Source organism: Sycon ciliatum, chromosome 9 (assembly GCF_964019385.1).
Source record: "Sycon ciliatum chromosome 9, ocSycCili1.1, whole genome shotgun sequence".
Classification (NCBI taxonomy): Eukaryota; Metazoa; Porifera; class Calcarea; order Leucosolenida; family Sycettidae; genus Sycon; species Sycon ciliatum.
The window spans coordinates 20890853-20896805 of record NC_088651.1 but is presented as its reverse complement, the minus strand read 5'-3'; positions in this window follow the sequence as shown (position 1 = coordinate 20896805).

The window sequence follows — 5953 nt, the reverse complement described above, 5'->3', positions numbered from 1 at the left end:
TAACTGACATATACTCAAAATATATTATAAATTCACATTCTACGTTTAAGTGTACGTGTTAAGTTAATGGCTACTCCTTATGGGGTATTCACACGACAGGCAAATCCACGTGGACCGGAAAGTTGCTATGGTATTCTACCTGTGAACGAGAAACTTGCCTGAAAGTGGCTGAAAAGTGAAAGCGAGCTGGGGGACCACTTTCACGATAATCGTGGCGTGCACGAGTACATTTACACCAAAAAGCGCAAAACAAGACTTAATTTTTGACCCGGCTCTTTAGAGCATGATAATTATCGTATGTGTGTTTTGCAAATTTGAAATACCCATGGCTTCTGGTCGGTGAAGCATTCAAAAATGCAAACGTGCCGGTCGTCGAGTGCAGCTGTGTGAATCCACACAGTCACTTTTCTCGTACTTCGAAGTATGTCACTATCTGTAAAACGTGCAAGTACCTGTCGTGTGAATACCCCATAAGTACTCCTTGGATTGTAATTCACGGTCTGTGTGCTAATAGGTACTGTTGATTGTAGGACTGCTATCAGGACAGCCATGTCAACTCAACCAGCAGGTTTAAGTTAAGTCGTAAACTCTTTCTATGCGATGTGATGACTATCTTGCCGCGATATGACTAGAAAGTTTTGCTTCACGGCGCTAAAGGCTTATCAACACCATAACAAAATGCAGGTGCGAGCAATCGTACAGATCCATAGCGCTAAACTAGCACGTTCATTCATAGTACTCAGCCCATAATTAACCCTTTCCAGCTGTACAACGGTGAGGTCACTAGTATTAAGATAAACAGCATGTAGAGAACATTACATGTTACATGTGACATGTTTTACATCTAGCGATGAAACAGCGCAACAGAAGGCTGTGACTTTCTAACAATCCGCTGGTTGCGAAAGTCTTGAATTCAAGTGCTTGTAAATAGACCTCGCATGAAGAACTGAAGAAACCCCAGTGTAGTCGTCATTGCTCGATTAGATAAATTGTTGAAGATGTCTTCGAAACCGTCCATTGTTGAGTTGGAAAACTTTGTGAAATAACTTTGCTCCAACAAACAGTTACCAAATTCTGTCGGAGATGAAGATGTGATAGTCCTGAGCACTAACTCGGATGGGTCAAGAAAAACAGTATGGGGCCCGCTCCTCTTCCGCCCATCTGGAGCCGTAGTTTGGACAATACGCCCGAATAAACCTAAGCGACGCCATATTATGGAACCATTTGTTCCTAAAATCTCACTATACAGGATTATTAGCAAGGATTGGGTGAAAGATGCACGCTGGCAGGATCCGGTAATCCGAATCAAGATGACTCAACCGTCCTATCAACCAGGATTTAATGACACGGTCATTTGTGTCTTTTTGTTTTGACAGCTATTATGATAATGTAGGTGTGTGTCACTGGGTGATCGACACTATGTACTGGGATATTATTGGAATGGAGAATGTTGTACTGCCCAGTGAAGATGGAATATGGGAACTCTCACACAAGGAAGCAACGCAATGGCTGGAGGTGATGATAGAATACGCGCAATCCAACCAAGTTGAGCAAGTCCAGGGCGGGATAAACGTGCTCACAGATTCTAGTCGACCACTGAAGTGGGGACCTCTTCTATGTAATAATAATAATAATAATAATAATAATAATAATTTTAGAATTGCGATCAACAGAACGAGCTGAACCGACATTTCACAAAGGCTTTTATTGTTTTCAAAAAACGAGTGGATACGAAGGCAGTGAAGAACGTGGAAGAAAGAAAAAATGTGATATGGAAAAAAATGTGATGAACAAAAAATTTGTACTTCGAACTAGTTTTCGCACAACACTCCTCAGGAAGCTACGTTGTACTAATGAAAAACAATCCAGAAAGATACTAATAAAGAGAAATGGAGTGAGAAGAAACAACACCTATGAAAATGATAATCCTAGCACTAAGGTAATAACAGGAAAAACTGCGAAAGCAATTAACGAACTTGTAAGGACTACTAGTATACTGTGACACAAGATATGACACCATGGCCAACCAGAGCCAAACCGACAGAACAAGCTGCCACTAAAACAATTTCAAACGAATAATGCTGTCCTTCTGGACACACAGATCAGGCTTATGAATACGTTGACAAACAGCTTCTAACACACTCAACTGCAACTTATAACCATGACGAGCACGGCACAAAACAGAAAAAGAAGAATCAGAATACACCTTGCAACAATCAGGACGAGATGCAAGATGCTTATACACTGATGACTTCCTACTAGAAAACACACGCTCGCACCCACTCTTACTCACACAATCATTCTCGCTCTCACACTCACCGGAATCACTGGACTCACTGGCCGAATCCTCCTCAACGACGTCCTGCCTCGGAGCAATCAGGTCCCGTCTCCTCCCATCCCTCGTCTCACGTTCCTGTTGTGTATTACGTTGGCTCGGTACTTCCGTACTGAAATAGGTCATGGTGTAATTAGCAGTTGTTCTTCTGGGTCTCGTTGATATTGAGGTAGGTATTTTTGTCGTCTCTGCCGGTGATGCAGCAAGCGATGCTGATGCAAACGTGTCTGCATGCAACACACGTGGCGTCGCCGAAGCCACATCCACCTCCGCTGGTGGAGGGAGTGACTTGGTCATGGCCACGGGAGCCAATGGTGGACTTGCCGAGTGGGACGCTAGGTCCTGTGTTGGCGGAGGTAGTGGTTGTTTACGGGGTCTTCCCCGCGTGGGACGCTCCAGTTGTGCGCTACGTGGGATAATGTGTAAAGGAGTGTGTTGCTTGATGCGTTCGCTCAGGTGCTGAACAGTCCTACCAACATACCGGCTAGCACAATTCCGGCATTCAAAGTTGTAGATTACATGACTTAAATGATGGGTTGGTAGGACGTCCTTCAACACCGTGAACGAACGCATCGTTGTGTAGACGGGTATGAAGTGTACCGCATAGTAGGTTTGTTTGATGATCGCACGAACTTCACGACTCACATTGTCAGACTTCTTGCCCTTCCATGGTAAACACAAAAAGACGGGACAACGAGCAGGCCCTATCAATTCATGTTTCGGCGTGGGGGCTGTAGACAACAGTTCTGCCAACATGTCGCCTGGGTATCCGTTTTTGGTGAAAACTGAACGGAGAAATTCGAGCTCACCACTGAGTTTACAAGGCGAACAGATCCGTTTGGCGCGATCCACGAGATTCTTTACTAAGTTGACTTTATAATTAGATGAACAGTACGAGTCATAGGAAATGTATTGTCCGGTGAATGTCGGATCTGTTCGGATCTGTTCGCCTTGTAAACTCAGTGGTGAGCTCGAATTTCTCCGTTCAGTTTTCACCAAAAACGGATACCCAGGCGACATGTTGGCAGAACTGTTGTCTACAGCCCCCACGCCGAAACATGAATTGATAGGGCCTGCTCGTTGTCCCGTCTTTTTGTGTTTACCATGGAAGGGCAAGAAGTCTGACAATGTGAGTCGTGAAGTTCGTGCGATCATCAAACAAACCTACTATGCGGTACACTTCATACCCGTCTACACAACGATGCGTTCGTTCACGGTGTTGAAGGACGTCCTACCAACCCATCATTTAAGTCATGTAATCTACAACTTTGAATGCCGGAATTGTGCTAGCCGGTATGTTGGTAGGACTGTTCAGCACCTGAGCGAACGCATCAAGCAACACACTCCTTTACACATTATCCCACGTAGCGCACAACTGGAGCGTCCCACGCGGGGAAGACCCCGTAAACAACCACTACCTCCGCCAACACAGGACCTAGCGTCCCACTCGGCAAGTCCACCATTGGCTCCCGTGGCCATGACCAAGTCACTCCCTCCACCAGCGGAGGTGGATGTGGCTTCGGCGACGCCACGTGTGTTGCATGCAGACACGTTTGCATCAGCATCGCTTGCTGCATCACCGGCAGAGACGACAAAAATACCTACCTCAATATCAACGAGACCCAGAAGAACAACTGCTAATTACACCATGACCTATTTCAGTACGGAAGTACCGAGCCAACGTAATACACAACAGGAACGTGAGACGAGGGATGGGAGGAGACGGGACCTGATTGCTCCGAGGCAGGACGTCGTTGAGGAGGATTCGGCCAGTGAGTCCAGTGATTCCGGTGAGTGTGAGAGCGAGAATGATTGTGTGAGTAAGAGTGGGTGCGAGCGTGTGTTTTCTAGTAGGAAGTCATCAGTGTATAAGCATCTTGCATCTCGTCCTGATTGTTGCAAGGTGTATTCTGATTCTTCTTTTTCTGTTTTGTGCCGTGCTCGTCATGGTTATAAGTTGCAGTTGAGTGTGTTAGAAGCTGTTTGTCAACGTATTCATAAGCCTGATCTGTGTGTCCAGAAGGACAGCATTATTCGTTTGAAATTGTTTTAGTGGCAGCTTGTTCTGTCGGTTTGGCTCTGGTTGGCCATGGTGTCATATCTTGTGTCACAGTATACTAGTAGTCCTTACAAGTTCGTTAATTGCTTTCGCAGTTTTTCCTGTTATTACCTTAGTGCTAGGATTATCATTTTCATAGGTGTTGTTTCTTCTCACTCCATTTCTCTTTATTAGTATCTTTCTGGATTGTTTTTCATTAGTACAACGTAGCTTCCTGAGGAGTGTTGTGCGAAAACTAGTTCGAAGTACAAATTTTTTGTTCATCACATTTTTTTCCATATCACATTTTTTCTTTCTTCCACGTTCTTCACTGCCTTCGTATCCACTCGTTTTTTGAAAACAATAAAAGCCTTTGTGAAATGTCGGTTCAGCTCGTTCTGTTGATCGCAATTCTAAAACTATTGTCGCCTCGACGCCTATTTAAATAATAATAATAATAATAATAATAGGTCTATTCCTGTACTGGTAGTCCATTTTTGTGATTACTCTTTTTGTATTCGAATATGTCCTGTCCTCCTGCATCTTTTTGTATTCGAATATGTCCTGGCATCCTCCATCGTACTGCTTATTTCTGTCCGTCACTCAGTTTCTGCGTCGGCTTTCAATATTTTTGCTTTGGTTTTTACAATCCTTTTTGCTTCGGTCTTCATTGCGTTGGCCATTTATCTTTTTTTTTTTTTTCTTTTTTTTCTCTCATTACCCTTGGTCTCTTTTGACCCGGTGATGGGGTTCTTACCTCATGTCATGACAACGTGAGTGAAATAAAGCCAACTCCATAATAATAATAATAATAATAATAATAATAATAATAATAGCACATTTCACGTAGTAGAGCACTAAATAAAGAAATTCAGTGTTTTTTCCGCTTCTGTCTTGTGAGCATCATCAGCTAGGTGTAGTAGCTGCTGATACCGATTTCTCCCCGGGTGTCGAGCTGCACAGTTTCCTCCAGTCTGTCTTGTCTGCTGCTTGTTGTGGGCACCTGGAAAGGTCTTCCATGGTCTTCATTGGCACACCCAGCTTATTCAGCTGAGCGACAAGACTTGTGGCCAGTGTCAACCTTGGCCGTCCACGAGGTGCTTTGTTGCCCTTGTCAAAATAGCCGCTCATGGCTACTTGCGGTGGCGTGTCCGTGTCCATCCGTAGCACATGACCGGTCATTCGTAGTCGCCTACATGCAACTGTGTCTGATATAGGGTTGCTCTTGGTTCTGCGGTATAGGTCGTCGTTTGAAATTGTGTCTGGGTATCGTATTCCAAGGAGTGATCGCATTTGACGCCGTTGGAATGCGTCTGCCTTGGCCATTGCTGTTGACGATAATCCCCAGGTCTCGCAATTGTACAGGAATGTCGGCAGTACGATAGCGTTGTACAGGCGTAAGCGTGTCTTCTCCGCTACTTTATCTCTACGCAGCCATAGGGCGTACAGCTGGCGCGCGAGAGGCAAGTTCCATCCTACGCCGAACATCCTCTTCCTCCCCCATCAAGGAGCCAAGCTGCCTAGATGTCCGCCAGCTCTCGGATTCAGGTGACACACGGATCCACTCTGTTTTATCTGGA